This window comes from Hemitrygon akajei, chromosome 14, assembly GCF_048418815.1.
Source record: "Hemitrygon akajei chromosome 14, sHemAka1.3, whole genome shotgun sequence".
NCBI classification, from domain to species: Eukaryota; Metazoa; Chordata; class Chondrichthyes; order Myliobatiformes; family Dasyatidae; genus Hemitrygon; species Hemitrygon akajei.
Window position 1 is genome coordinate 2,444,736 of NC_133137.1, and position 16,917 is coordinate 2,461,652.

A 16,917-nucleotide genomic window follows, 5' to 3' on the forward strand; every position below is an offset into this window, starting at 1 on the left:
TATTGAGTGTCTTCAGCCTTTTCAGTTTTTATTTCTTGTTTTCTCCATTTGCAGTATTTTGATTTTTCAATGAGGAAAGCTCCTAAGAGTAGCTTGATCTCTCCAAGTCTCATCAAAACTATTTGTCAAATATTAACAGCTTTCAGGTTGATTCAAGTGCACCTGACTTAGGCAACTGATTTTATTGTTGATAAACTAATCTCTATACCCTGAAATTTAGTAAAAGACATCATGAACAGCTTGTGCCTGATACATAAAATCTAGTTTGTCAGTCCAGTATGACAAGTCTCCACAGTGTATCTGGATGAGAAACAGATTATATAATTCCAATCACTGACTGTCAGTTTGATGGGTTAGGTATTGGTCTATGTGAATTAGGATATGAAGTACAATTCTCTGTTGTGAACCTGTAAAGAAAAATAGTAATGTGTAGAGTGATGTGGAACATTCATACACCTTGACAGTGGATTAATCATTTATGTTTTCAGCATTCTCACTCATCGTTCATGGATGACGCAAAATTAGGAGATGTTGTTGACGGTGAAGGAAGTTATCATAAACTACCAGGGGATTTTGATCACTTAGGGAAGTAAGCCAATGAGAGGCAAATGGATTTCAATACAAATAAAAGTAAGATGATGCATATTGGAAAGTTAAATCACTGTAGAATTTGTACTATGAATGGTAGTGCATTTGGGAGTGTAACACATCAGAATCACTTAGGGGTACAAGTTTATAGTTTGTTGAAAGTACTGCCATAGGTAGACAGGGTGGTGAAAAAGACATTTAGCCATCATTGTTCAGGATGGAATTAGAACTTGTGCAAGTTGTTGGTGAGACTGCACTGTGTACAGATTTGGTTATTCTTATGGGAAAAATGTAGTTCAGCTGGAAAGAGTGCAGAAAAGATTTATGAAGATTTTGCCAGGACTGAGTCGTAAAGAGTCGTTGGTCAGGCTAGGGCTTTTTTCCTTGAAACGTTGAAGAATGAGGGGTCGCCTTACAGGAATATATCAAATCATGAAATGCATAGATAAAGTGGACGTTAACAGTCTTTATCCCAGGGTACTGGAATTCAAAACCAGGAGCATAGATTTAGGGTGAGATGGGAAAGATTTATAAGTGATTTAAGGAGCAACTTTTTGAGGGTGGTGAGTATATGGAACAAGCTGCCAGAAGAACTGGTAGAGGCAGGTTCTGTAGTATAATTTAAAAAGCCCTTCGACAGGTACACAGAGGGGTGGGACTTAGAGGGATATGGGCCAAACACTGGAAACTGGGACCAGCTCAGTGGGCATGATGGTCAGCAGGGACTTGTTGGGCAGAACGGCTTGAATCTGTGACGCTTTGATTATGACTATCAAATGTAGGTAATACAAATTTAGTTAGACAAGTTACCATCTGATGTGCTAATGTACTGTTAAAGGTCTTGACCTGTCAAGTGACACTTCAGCATGAAATTATTTCCAATCAATTGCTGTTGTTTGCTCAATTTATTTGTTACAGTTTGCAGATTTTCAATATTTGCGTAAAAGAGTAGTGGTATTTTTTAATAGTGTATCTGCAAGAAAACACAAGGTATCTGCCTTTTAACCACAAGCCAAAAAGTATCACCTTCCATGACAAGTATCTTGTCATGTCTCACTCTATATTGGTCTTGGAAGTATGTTCTTAAATACGATAGTGAGTTTATTCTGTAAAGCTAATGAACCGAGTCTTGTTTACAGTTGCAGAGTTTTGAATAGGAATGAAATAGTTAGGGTAAGTTCCAGAAATTTTCTTTCAAAGCCAGTACTTAAACAAGTTAAACTTGTTGATGAGGATAATGTAATTGATACCCTGGAGAAAATAAGGTAATGGCAAAACAAAGCAGCTTATGTGGAATGTGATATTAACATAACAGAACACTTATCAACATTGCAGCTATCAGCAGCATTTCATAATGTTTTGACATCAGTATCTGCCCATCAATTTTATCCTTTGGGTTGCTGGGTTCATTGGCTCTTAAGTATAGAACATTCTGTTTAACTGAAATGTAGATAGAAGAGACTGCAGATGGGTGTTTGATGATTGGGGTTGATGCCCTACATCAGGACTGAGAGTGGAAAGAAAAGATTACCATTGTATAGAAGTCAGAAGGAAGGGTAAGACAGAGGCTGAATGGAAGCAGATGGGGGAGGGTGAAAAGAGTGGAAATTAGACAGAGTGAGAGGGGGTAGAGAGAGAGGCTGGTCTAGGATAAGGGAGAGATGCTTAGGTTTCATCTCACTTGGTTTGCTTTCCCCATTCCCTCCCCCTTCCTCATCAGATTCCATTAGTCCATCATCCATCCCTTACCTGGTTTCACCTAAACACATACTTCTGACTCCCCTCTCTTTCTCACTTCAATATGCTGGCTATTTTCCCTATGCACATTCAGTCCTCATGACTATCCCTTTTCCTTCAGAGATGCTGCTTGATCTGTTGAATTCTTTTTGCTTGTGATGAAATCAAGCTTAGATCTGGAATATTTGGCAAATGGATTTAGTATGATCTTAAATCCTATGAGCGGCTGTTTATTGTTAATGTGCATGTTTCTTTTACTTCATCCAGACATTTGTGTAAAAAAAGTTTTCACTCAGTGTTATGCCCAAGAATTTTCTGATAAGTTGCTGAGAAGTAAATCTCAGCCTGTTCAGCATGATCCAAATTTCTCGCCTAGCTATTGTCCAATGAAGAGGTTTTATTAAACATTATAATGCAAAGTTTTCATTGGTTAACCCACTCTAGCTATTCTAGGACTTAGTTCAGCATCCCTGGTCAACATGAGAAATTTCATGTACAAGTGATTTGTAACTTCTAAAGTTCCTAGTCCTCCTTCTGTTTTGGTCTTTATTTCTCAATAGATGAAGCAAATAACTTCCATCTTCTCTTGCCTTTAGCCTGAGAGTGGTGAATCTGTGGAATTCATTGCCACAGGCGGCTGTGGTGGCTGTCATTATGTAAATTTAAGGCAGAGGTTGATATAGTCTTGATTGGTCAGGGCATGAAGGAATATGGGGAGAAGGCAAAAGATTGGGGCTGAGGGGAAAAATGGATCAGCCATGATGAAATGGCAGAGCAGGCTCAATGGGCCAAATGGCCTAATTCTGCTCCTGTATTTTATGGCCTTATGGCCTTTGCTGTCTGCAGTTGTATTTATAATGTGTGGGCTTGTAATTTCCTAGTTTTGCATTATTTAGATAAGAACCAGAAGATACAAAGAATAGCTATCTAGCTGTTGTGCAAATCAGTATAACTGTTCGTCCTGCATCTCCGCCACTTTCCTGCCAAATGCCTATATTACAGGGTTCCATTTGAGTCTACTCAATCCTAGTCTTACATATACTCAAAATACTTCTGATTTGGAGATTGCCGGGGACCATTACCTGTTAAGTAATGCCAAACTTAAAAAATAAGCGGGGCCCATCAGTACTTTTTGCTGAGTTTGAGATTATTTGGGTTGGCAAGGGCCAATCTAAAAGAAGTTAGGTTGAAGTGGAGCAGCCATGGTGGAAGTCATTATAGTTAGAGTGGGCAACTGAGGCTTTGGCAAGAAGAGGTAGAGGCCATTTTGGAGCAGCCATTGTGTGAGTTGGGCCAGGGTAGGAGTCCTGAGTTCTGAGGTGTTGCCTTGCAAGGCTGAGGCAAGGAGGCACAGGTAAGAACAGGTAAGACTTTTTGGTTGGTAGTTAACTAAAAGGATACCAAATAACAACTAATTGTTAGTTATTTAATTAAGTAAGCCAAAGTTGATTGGAAGGGGACATTCAGTAAGGATAATGGCAGAGCAGCAATGATGGAGTTTCTGGCAATAATTCAAAAGACACAGCAAGAGGGGAGTGGCCTCTCTCATCCATATGTACTGGTTCTGTCCTAGCTTGGAGAAATTCTGGAAAGATGTCTTCACTACATTATCGGGTATTCTGAATCAGCACCTAGAACCAAACCCCTTAATTGCTCTGTTCGGTTTTTGGGGCGAGACAGATTTATGTCTGGGTCCGACCAAATGCCGAATACTATCCTTTGCCTCTCTCCTGGCTAGACGCTTGATCCTCCTTAGATGGAGAGATGTTGCCCCGCCCACTCATGCACAATGGCTTAACGACATTATGGCCTGCTTGGACCTCGAAAAAATTCATTATTCAGTTCTTAATTCGGATCTAAAGTTCCATAAGGTCTGGGGACCTTTTATCGAGTACTTTCATAACCTTCCTCCTGACTAGGGTTTTTTTTTCTTTTTTTCTTCTTCTTTTCGGTCCCTTGCTTTCAGCTCCCTTTTTTTTCTGGTAGTAGGCATTATTATCCTCTGCTGCTAAGTGTATTCACAGTCTGGGAGTTTGACTGTCCTGACCTATACTCTTTATACTGTGTTGTGGTCGGTCTGGAGTTGTTGTTGTTTTTTATCTTGTGTTTTGGGGCTTGGGGAGGACACTAAGCTTACTTGTCTTTAATTTAGGTGCTTTTTTGTTAAATTCTCTTCCTTTGTAGCATATTGTTATTGTACGCTTAATTTTGCACTGTATTAATGCTCCTCATTGGGATTTGGGGTTTTTAATTTGTAAAATGTTTTGAAAAACTAATAAAAAAATGTTTTAAAAAAAAGAAGACACAGGATCAGTTCATTCCAACGAGGAAGAAGCATTCTAAAGGGAGAATGAGGAAACTGTGGCTGACAAGGGAAATCAAAACAGCTTAAGAGCAAAAGAGCAAAATACAACAGAGCAAAAATTAATGGGAAACTTTTAAAAAAACAACAGAAGGGAAATGAAAAAGCATTAAGGACAGAAAAGATGCAATATGAAAGTAAGCTAACGAATAATATAAAACAGGATACCAGAAGTATTTTTAGATATATAAAGAATAAAAGAGAGGCAAAAGTGGATACTGGACTGCTAGAAAATGATGCTAGAGAGATAGCAATGGGGAACAAAGAAATGACAGACAAATTGAATAAATAGTTTGCACCAGTCTTCACTGTGGAAGACACCAACAGCGTGCTAGAAATTCAAGACTATCAGGGGGCAGAAGTTAGTGTAGTTGTTATTATTAAGGAGAAGGTGCTTTGGAAGCTGAAAGGTCTGAAGGCACTGTAGTTAAGTCATCTGGACCTGATGGACTACACTCCAGGCTTCTGAAAGAGGTAGTTGAAGAGATTGTGCAGGCATTACTAGTGATCTTTCAAGAATCAATAGATCCTGGAGTGGTTCTAGAGAGCTAGAAATCACAGTTGTCCCTCCACTCTTTAAGAAAGGAGGGAGGCAAAACATAGGAAATTATAGGTCAGTTAGCCAGACTTCAGTGGTTAGTAGATGCATTATTAAGGATGAAGTTTTGGGATACGCCTTCTATGCATGCTTTGAAAGGGAGAACGCAACTACAGCTGTGAAGATCCTTTCTGCACCTGATGACCCTATGATCTCAGTCTCAGAAACCAATGTTAGACTGTTTTTAAAGAGAGTGAACCCTCGCAAGGCTGAAGGTCTCAATGGAGTACTGGGTAAAGCTCTGAAAACCTGTGTCAACCAACTAGTGGGAGTATTCAAGGACATTTTCAACTTCTCACTGCTATGGGCAGAAGTTCCCACTTGCTTCAAAAAAGTCAACAATTATACCAGTGCCTAAGAAGAATAATGTGAGCTGCCTAAATGACTATCGCCCAGTAGCATTCACATCAACAGTGGTGAAATGCTTTGAGAGGTTGGTCATGACTAGACTGCCTCAGCAAGGACCTGGACCCATTACAATTTGCCTATTGCCATAATAGGTCAACGGCAGACGCAATCTCAATGGCTCTCCAGTCGGCTTTAGACCACCTGCACAACACAAACACCTATGCCAGGATGCTGTTCATTGACTGTAGCTTAGCATTTAATACCATCATTTCCACGATCCTGATTGAGAAGTTGCAGAACCAGGGCCTCTGTACCTCCCTCTGCAATTGGATCCTTGACTTCCTAACCAGAAGACCACAGTCTTCCTCCTTGCTCACAATCAACACTGGTACATCTCAGGGGTGTGTGCTTAGCCCAGTGCTCTACTCTCTATATACACATGACTATGTGGCTAGGCATAGCTCAAGTACATCTATAAATTTGCAGACAATACAACCATTGTTGGTAGAGTCTCAGGTGGTGATGAGAGGGCGTACAGGAGTGAGATATGCCAACTAGTGGAATGGTGCCACAGCAACAACCTAGCACTCAACATCAGTAAGATGAAAGAGCTGGTTGTGGACTTCAGGAAAGTAAGAACACATACCAATCCTCATAGAAGGATCAGAATTGGAGAGAGTGAGCAGCTTCAAGTTCCTGGGTGTCAGGATCTCTGAGGATCTAACCTGGTCCCAACATATCAATGTAGTTATAATGAAGGCAAGACAGCGGCTTTAATTTATTAGGAGTTTGAAGAGATTTGGCATATCAACAAATATTCAAAAACTTCTATAGTTGTACTGTGGAGAGCATTCTGATAGGCTGCATCAATGTCTGGTATGGAGTGGGTACTGCACAGGACTGAAAGAAGCTGCAGAAGGTTGTAAACCTAGTCAGCTCCATCTTGGGTACTAGCCTACAAAGTACCCAGAACATCTTTAGGGAGCGGTGTCTCAGAAAGGCAGCGTTCATTATTAAGGACCTTCAGCACCCAGGGCATGCACTTTTCTCACTGTTACCATCAGGTAGGAGGTACAGAAGCCTGAAGGCACACACTCAGTGATTCAGGAACAGCTTCTTCCCCTCTGCTGTCCAATTCTGAAATGGACATTGAATCTTTGGACACTACCTCACTTCTTTTTTAATATAAAGTATTTCTGTTTTTGCACATTTTTAAAAATCTATATGTAACTGATTTATTTATTTATTTATTTTTAAATTTTATTTTTAATTTTTTCTCTCTCTGCGAGATTATGTATTGCATTGAACTGCTGTTGCTAAGTTAACAAATTTTATGTCACAGGCCAGTGATAATAAACCTGATTCTGATTCTGATATTGGCTGACTGTCAGGAGGCAAACCAGGAAGAAAGGGGCCTCTTCTGTTTGGCTACCAATGACTAGTGTTATTCCATAGGGGTCTGTGTTGGGAACATTTTTCACGTTATATGTTAATGATTTGGATGATGGAATTGATGGCTTTGTGGCCAGGTTTGCAGACAATACAAAGATAAGTGGAGGGACAGGTAGTGTTGAGGAAGCTGGGAATCTGCAAAAAGACTTGCAGTAAACAGATTCAGGGAATGGGCAAATGAGTGGCACCAGATGGAATACTAGGTAGGGAGATGTGTGATCATGCACTTTGGTAGAAGGAGTAAAGGCATGGACTCTTTTCTAAATGAGGAGAAAATTCAGAAACCAGAGGTGCAAAGGAATTTGGGAAACATGCACAAAGTACTGGAGGAACATGCAGCATCTATGGAAAAATGAACAGCTGAAGTTTCAGTCTCATACACTTAAGCAAAAAGAAGGTTTAAACTTTTTCAGGGTAGGCAGACCTTGAAAATACTTTGCAATGGAGCAGCAAATCATAAACACAACAGGTTCTACTGATGCTGAAAATTTTGAAACACACACACGCACGCCCGCCTGCCCGCCCACCTGGAGGAACTCAGTAAGTCGGGTACTATCAATGGAGAGGTAAAAATTGTCAATGTTTTGGGCCAAGACCCTTATCGGGGACTTGAGTCCTAGTGTAGGATCCCCCAAAGGTTAACTTGCAGTTAGTAAGGAAAACAAATGCAATGTTAACATTCATTTCCAAAGGACTGGAATATATGCACTTTTGCGTCCCATATTGAAGAAAGGATGTGCTAGCAATGGAGCAAGTACAGCAAAGGTTTACATTACAAGAATGGTCCCAGGAATGAAAAGGTTAATGTATGAGGAGTGTTTGATGGCTCTGGGCCTGTACTCACTGGAGTTTTGAGAATGAGGGGGATCTCATTGAAACCTATTGAATATTCAGAGGCCTTGATAGAGTGCCCATGGAGTGGATGTTTCCAATAGTGAGTGAGTCTAGGATCAGAGGGCACATCCTCAGAATGGAAGAACTTCACTTTCGTACTGAGAGGAAGAAGATATTTCTTTAGCTAGAGGGTGGTGAATCTGAAATTCTGAAGTTACATCTTATGGTCTTATTATTATCACCATTTGTTTGCTACTTTAGTTCTGAGTGGCCAGACCCTTATTCTGTAACTACGTGGGTTTTTTTTACGCGTACTGGTTCTAAATCCTGTTGTCCAGGGATACAGCTATTCAGGATTTAACTTGTCTGTGCATCTCAGAATCTCTGTATCTCACAAAATCATCTCTCATTTGTCTTGACTCTTTTACACATACAGTATATCACACTTACTAAATCTTCTCATGTACGGTAAGCTATGATCTCATCAAAGCGGTCCAGTCTCAGTAAAAATCCTTAATTTTGTACTCCGGTCCTTAAAATAAATGCCAATGTGCCATTTCCCATTCAGATCACTTGGTTGGTTGTACTTGTTGTACTTGTGGCATCTTGTGAACCAGGTTATGAAAGGGCTTCTTGAAATACTGAAGAGTAGGTCTAAGTGTAATACACACAAAATGCTGAAGGAACTCTGCAGGTCAGGCAACATCAATGGAGTGGCGGGGGGGGGGGGGGTAATAAACAGTTGACGTTTCGGGTCAAGGCCCTTCATTAGGACCTGCAGTTTAACTGTTGCTCACTCTGTGTTTGGTCTCACTGATGCAGGAGAGACCACATCTTGAGCACAATATACTGTAGATGATGTTGGAAGAATTGCACATGCATCTTTCACTGAAAGGACCTAAACAGTCCTTTACGTTGGTGATGGAGAAGATGTAAGCAAAAGTGTTGACCTCCTGTCATTGAAGTGGAAAGTGCCAAATGTCAAGGAGAGGTGGATGGGGAGGGATGAGCAGACCTGCGGATCATTGAGGGACTGGTCCCTGTAAAAGGTGGTAAGGAAAATATGTGACTTTTATATCTTGTTGCAATTCGCTAAGATGACAAAGGATGATGTGCTGGATGCTGATGAAAGGAGAGAACTAGGGGAATTTCATCTCTCCTCTGTTTAGAGGAGAAACTGGGAGAAAGGGTTGGCATACAGAGCTAGTGTAGAAAGAGGTGTAGTCTACGTAGCTATGGGAGTTGATGAGTTCATGGTATATTATAGTGGGTTATCTGTGTCCTGAGATGGAGATGCAGGAATTCAGAAAAGGAGGGAAACATGATGGAGATTAAATGATATATGGGAGTAGTGATTAAGATTTGTGATGTAGTTTTGGGGAGAGAGGATTTGTTTTCAAGGGCGTGAGGTCATTAAATTCCTTGGAAGTACCTACACAAGCCCTTAGATTTCATGAGTGTGGTGACTTCCAACTAATGCTTGATTGTGGACTTGGAGGGATCTCTAATCCCCAGAAGAGGCCCCCTTTCTGACTACCTCATCTACCTAAGCCTCCAAAGCGACATATGAAAATGGCCTACAGTCTGCTATGGCTTCCACTATTTGCCCAAATATGAAATCACTTCAGTAACCATCTTCATTTCAAGGGTGCATGAACTGTTTCAATTAACCAGGTGAAGTTTAAGTTTTTAAACACGTCATTTCTCAAGGATTAAAGCATTTCAAAGGAAAGCTCTTACAAATTTAAAAGTTCAAGCTCCAATTTTACAAGTATCCTGCTGTTGAATATCTTTCTTTCTATGATGTCCAAATAGACACATTCAATTGAATCTAATGGTGAATCTCTTTTTTTTAAAGTCCTAACATTAGGAATTTTTCTTCAGTCCAGATAGGATAGTTCATCTCTTTCTTCTTAAGTAATGGATGTGTGTGATTTCCTCAATATGGTCGTGGCTCAGTTGATAGCGTTTTGGCCTTAGAATCAGAAGATTGTAACTTCAAGTTTCATCTCAGTGACTTGAGGACAAAATTGAGTCCACAGGATCGTAGAATTATCCCTTCTGTGTATTATAAAACAGACCAAGTGTAGCATTCCTTAGAACAGTCATCCTTTGGGAATTTCTGAGCACAAATTTACTAGATACAGTTGCAAATTGCCACAATTCTGCTCTGTTGGCTCCCACCCACTAAGAACTAACCCGAGACTGCTCAAAATCATTTGGGTTGACATTTTACAACCAAAATAGATAGATAGATAGATAGATAGATAGATAGATAGATAGATAGATAGATACTTTATTCATCCCCATGGGGAAATTCAACATTTTTTCCAATGTCCCATACACTTATTGTAGCAAAACTAATTACATACAATACTTAACTCAGTAAAAATATGATATGCATCTAAAATCACCCTCTCAAAAAGCATTAATAATAGCTTTTAAAAAGTTCTTAAGTAGTTTACTTAAATACATTGAGTCCTAACCCCGGCACTTTAACATATTTTACTCCTGGCGGTTGAATTGTAAAGCCGAATGGCATTGGGGAGTATTGATCTCTTCATCCTGTCTGAGGAGCATTGCATCGATAGCAACCTGTCGCTGAAACTGCTTCTCTGTCTCTGGATGGTGCTATGTAGAGGATGTTCAGGGTTTTCCATAATTGACCGTAGCCTACTCAGCGCCCTTCGCTCAGCTACCGATGTTAAACTCTCCAGTACTTTGCCCACGACAGAGCCCGCCTTCCTTACCAGCTTATTAAGACGTGAGGCGTCCCTCTTCTTAATGCTGCCTCCCCAACACGCCACCACAAAGAAGAGGGCGCTCTCCACAACTGACCTATAGAACATCTTCAGCATCTCACTACAAACATTGAATGACACCAACCTTCTAAGGAAGTACAGTCGACTCTGTGCCTTCCTGCACAAGGCATCTGTGTTGGCAGTCCAGTCTAGCTTCTCGTCTAACTGTACTCCCAGATACTTGTAGGTCTTAACCTGCTCCACACATTCTCCATTAATGATCATTGGCTCCATATGAGGCCTAGATCTCCTAAAGTCCACCACCATCTCCTTGGTCTTGGTGATATTGAGACACAGGTAGTTTGAGCCCCTTTATCCCTTTAGTTGGCCTTGTTCACTGCCCACAAATTCTTCCAAAATTCTGACAAAATAGCTGACTTCAATAAAGACTTTTTTTTTAAAGAAACATGCTCTGTGGAAGGAACAAAGGAAATTAAAGTTACTGTCCAGGATGCCGGCAGAAAAACAATGTACTGATTTTCTGTGTATTGGAGTGTACTGATGAGTCCAGGGTAAGTGGACAGAGGATATTTTGGGGGAATTTTCCTGATTATATAGTTTGGGTTGATGGTCAAAAGGAGAAAAATGGAGAAGAACAAGAATTTTGACAGCCCCTGCTTCATTTTGTATCTATAAGAATCAAATTCATGTTTATTATCACTGGCATGTGTCATGAAATTTGTTAATTTAGCAGCAACAGTACAATGCAATACATGATAATATAGAAAGAAAAAATAAGAATCAGTTACTGTGTATATATGTATATTAAATAGATTAAAAATAGTGCAAAACAGAAATAATATAAAGTGAGGTAGTGTTCATGGATTCAGTGTCTATTCAGAAATTGGATGGCAGAGGGGAAGAAGCTGTTTCTGAATTACTGAGTGTGTGCCTTCAGGCTTCTGTACATCTTTCCTGACAGTAGCAATGAGAAGAGAGCATGTCCTGGGCGATGGGAGTCATTAATAATGGATGTTGCCTTGTGAGGCACTGGTCCTTGAAGATGTCTTGGATATTACGGAGGCTAGTACCCAAGATGGAGCTGACTAATTTTACAATTTTCTGTAGCTTCTTTTCCTCCTGTGCAGTAGTCCCCCATACCAGATAGTGATGCAGCCTGTCAGAGTACTCTCCACGGTACATCTGTAGAAGTTTTCAAGTGTTTTAGTTGACAAAAGCAAATCTCTTCAAACTCTAAATGAAATATAGCAGCTGTTTTGCATTCTTTATAGCTGCATCGATATATATGTTGGGACCAGCTTAGATCCTCAGAGATCTTGACATCCAGGAATTTTAAATTGCTCACTCTCTTCACCTCTGATCCCTCTATGAGAATTGGTTCATGCTCCCTCATCTTTCCCTTTCTGAAGTCCACAATCAGCCCTTGGGTCTTACTGACACAGAGTGCCAGGTTGTTGCTGTGGCACCACTCAACTAGCTTGTCTACCTCACTCCTGTGCACCTTTTCATCTCCATCCGAGATTCTACCAACAATGGTTGTATCATCATTAAATTTATAGATGTCATTTCAGCTATACCTAGCCACACAGTCATGGGTATAGAGGGAGTACAGTGGGCTAAGCAGACACCCTTGAGGTGCTCAGTGTTGACCATGACTCTCAGTCTCAGAATAATGTTAAGCCATTTAACACTGAAATGAGAAATTCACTGCACCACAGTGCTCTTGAGGCTCACTTCTATAGTTACTGAACAGATTAGGAAAATGAAACTGTTGTAGAATGACAGAGTAGGGTCAAAGGATCAGATAGTGTAATTGCTATTATTTCTTATGAAAATAAATAAACTGCAGACCTGAATATCTGAAATAAGATTAGAATATTCTGAAAGTAATTCTGCAGGTTAGGGAGTAAGCGACAAAAGATCTTTGACCTGAGACTCCGTTTCTCTCTCTGCAGATGCTACCTACTAATTACTTAGAGAATTCTCTGATTTTATTTGTAATTTTTGTGTTTTTCTAATACATAATATTCCTTTGCTCTGATTGGATTAAGACTTCTGCAGGACAAACAGTTGCAGAAAGAAGGGAGTAGTCAAAAAATTTAACAATTTCTTTACTCAACTAATGGGTAATAATATTTCCTCAAATGTACTCACGCCATTGGCAGGAATTTGGCACAGAGTAACTTCATGGTTCTAATATTAAAATATTACTAGCAGTCACAGTGCTTGCATTAATAACATGCTTCCACTTAAGAATGGTTTCAAAAAGATATTTGTTCCTAACTCTGCATATTTTCATCACAGAAGTCAGTTCCTACTTTGTTTCAGACATTTGCCATATATGAAAATAGTGGACAGACAATGTAGTTTATAGTAAGAAATAAAGGAAGTAGATTTAGTCTTCATAGTATTTTGTTGGAGGTATTTCCAATCATCTAGTTCAAAAACAATGTAGGGATTTTGGACCTGGTGAAAAGCACAGTCTGCATGTTATTGGCATTTACAATAAAACTCTGATAGTCTGCTGTCTGATTCAGCATCTACTGTAGCTCACCAGGTGATGTTTCCTATGTTCTTATTAAACTTGCCAGTGGCCTGTTCCCACACTCCTTTTAAACTTGCTGCAGCCCAATTCCATGCTCCTTCTAAATTTGCTGGGGCCCAATTCCCACACTTATTTTAAACTTGCCAGCATCCTGTTCCCACACTTTTTTAAAACTCAGTGGGTTTTGTTTCCATTTAATCTCATTTAGTTCACTGTAAAGTTTATTATACTGCTGTTTAACAACTAAGAAAAGTAATTAAAGTGAGTTGTGATATTAGTAGAAGTAACATTCACCATCTGGAAATTCTGGCAGTATAGACTACCAAAGTTTCAAGGATTACACACTTAAGGTTCACTCTTCACTCTTTCAAAATGACTACACCAAGAATAAAATTTTGAGATACTGTAATATTCACAGGAAGCCCATTTTTCAAGTGATTACAAAGAAAGTGTGTACTAAGATGGGTGTTTTTATACAATTGTGTTGTTTGAGTATTTGTTCCAATATTGTCAGTGTGCAGTGAGTGATAAAGAGAAGCATGTAGACCAAAAAACAAATAATGGTAAAAGTCGCAACCAGGCATACCTCAGGAAACTGATATGACATTGCTAATACTTGCTCTCTGTTCAGCTGGGTAACAGAGGAAAGCAGTAATGAGTAAAAGACATTACTGCACACATCCAATGATAGATTACTATTTAATGTACATGGGAAGTTTCAGATTTACAGTTTTATGCAATAGCAAATTATTCAGTGTTATAAGTTAACCTTAAGTCTTCAATAAATGATGGATAAAGTGACAATGAACTTGTGTACCAAGACAAGTCATTAGATAAGGGATTACAGACTCTAGTTTTAACATTTAATGATTTATCATATATCAAATCATGTATGGTACTGAAGTGAGCGTGGCTGGCCTCACTGCAAGTTCAATTGTATACAAGTGTGATGTGCAAGGCCATTGTCATCTCTGATCTTAAGAGTGGCATATTGTCTTTTTAAATATTGATAGTGGAAAAATGTCTGTGGATTGTTTAGTGATGAAAACAGAGCCCTGGGCTTCATTCTACACCTTCTGTTATTTCACACTCTCTGCTGACATAGGTTGTGTTTGGTTACCTCAGTTGATGACCATTGCAACTGTTGATGACCATCTCACAAGTCCTTGTTACCTGCATTTTACAAGGTACATATCATTTTATTAAGGCAAAATAATTTATCTGTTACCTTTTTTTATGAACTTAGGCAACTGCTACATGGACTTCATAGTTCTTCTTACAGTCTGAATTCAAATGAATCAGGAAAAGGAGAATTGGAGTACCTGTGCAAGCCAACCATCGAAGGGAATTCTTCCTGTATTAGTATTGCTGTATCGATGAATTGAACAATCCTCTAAGGACTGTCTTTGATCTAGAATATTTTGCCTCTGAATAGCTGCCAGCTGCACATTGGGATACCATTATTCAAATAGATTTTGAACCTCTAAAGTTATTATAGCCAAGCCTGATACCATTTGCATCCATTGCCCAAATCCAAGCACAATCCTACTGTGGATAGCAATTTAAAACGGAAACCCTACTTATCTATTAATTCCCTGGAATGAAAGCAGCAATATTCAAAATAGCACCTCCTCTGAAGCTGTGTCTGAGGTGGCAAACTCCGCATTAAGAAGCATTTAGAAGGAGCTTTTGAAACACTGTGACATAAACTTCAGGTGAGTGCTGGAAAAAGGGATAAGTCTAAAGAAGTACTATGCTTAACTCACAGGAGCATATTGAGCTGCAGGGCCTGTTTCTATCCTGTACAAGTTTATGGTAGAAACCTTTTCAGCTCGGGCCTCTTCAGGTTTGAATTTTTTATCTTTTTCAGACTAGGCTATCAGGGAGCATTAAAGGAAAGCTATTATTTGAAAGTAGTCTAGTGGAGCAGTTTGGATGTGTAGCACTAATTTCGTTCATTGCTATTTCCTTATCTAACTGTGTGACGCTGAGAATATATCTTCAAGAGATTTACAAGTAGTGACTTTGGGATCTTGTACATTTTAGCAGATCTGCAATGATATGTTTGTAATTTTACAAGAATTTTGATATTACTTTGACCAAAATGAGTTGTATGACCAGTTTTATCCTTGTAAACGGAAAAGTGCTACACTTGCCCTTACACTTCCTCCCTCACCACCATTCAGGACCCTAGACAGTCCTTCCAGGTGAGGTGACACTTCACCTGTGAGTCAGCTGGTGTGATATACTGTGTCCAGTGCTCCTGGTGCGGCCTTTTATATATTGGTGAGACCCGATGCAGACTGGGAGACAGTTTTGCTGAACACCTACGGTCTGTCAGCCAGAGGAAGCAGGATCTCCCAGTGGCCACATATTTTAATTCCACGTCCCATTCCCATTCTGGTATGTCTAACCATGGCCTCCTCTACTGTCAAGATGAAGCCACACTCAGTTTGGAGGAACAACACCTTATATACTGTATGGGTAACCTCCAACCTGATGGCATGAACATTGACTTCTCTAACTTCCGTTAATGCCCGTCCTCCCCTTCTTACCCTATCCCTGATTTATTTATTTCCCCCCCTCTCCTTTTTGTTCTCTCTCTGCCCATCACTCTGCCTGTTCTCCATCTCCTTCTGGTGCTCCCCTCCCCCTTTCTTTTTCCCTAGGCCTCCCATCCCATGATCCTTTCCCTTCTCCAGCTCTGTATCTCCTTTGCCAATCACCTTTCCAGCTCTTAGCTTCACCCCATCCCCTCCGGTCTTCTCCTATCATTTCACATTTCCCACTCCCCCTCCTACTTTCAAATCTCTTACTATCTTTTCTTAGTCCTGACGAAGGGTCTTGGCCCGAAATGTCGACAGTGCTTCTTCCTATAGAATCTGCCTGGCCTGCTGTGTTCCACCAGCATTTTGTGTGTGTTTCTTGAATTTGCAGCATCTGCAGATTTCCTCATGTATGACCACTTTGATGGTCATACAATTCATTTGAATTGTCTCAGCTTATAGATGAAGAATGTCTACCAGGATGAAATATGTAATGGCTATAACATAAAATGGGAAAAGGCAAACATTTCAGATAGTGAAATGACTAATGTTCAGAGTCCTCATCCAGGATCCATATCCATCATCAGCAGTGAGTCTGGGGGTTAATACTGAAGTCTGAAGCCTGAAGCTTGATTGTTAGTCTGGAAGTTGAGGTCCAATGACAGAGATCTGAGGCCACTGGCAAATTCGAAGCCCCAGTGTCTGCGAATCCACAAGTCTGCTGAAGGCTGAAGTCCGGAGATGGCCTGTGTTTGGAGGACTGTGTCTGTGTACATGGGTGGGAGGAAGGAAAGACTGGAGCTTATTTTGTGGTGGTTGTTTTATTGCTTGTGTTCAGCTTTGTTGAGTGTGTTGTGTGTTGTCTTATCAATCTACGTGGACGTGCTATGTCAGTGGTGGAATGTGTGGCAACACTTGTGGGCTACTCCCAGCACAACCCTAGGTGTGTGTAGATTCATTTCCTTGTATGTTTTAATGACAAATATGTAATGTATGGATCTATTTCATTTAGAGCAATGACTTCCCTTAGCACTACATATTGATCTGTTGTCTAAACATGTGCATTGCTTTCTCTCCCCCTCTCCTCCCCCTCTCCCTCCAATGTGAATACTCCAGTTAAAACTATCCTCCACATGCGTACTTTC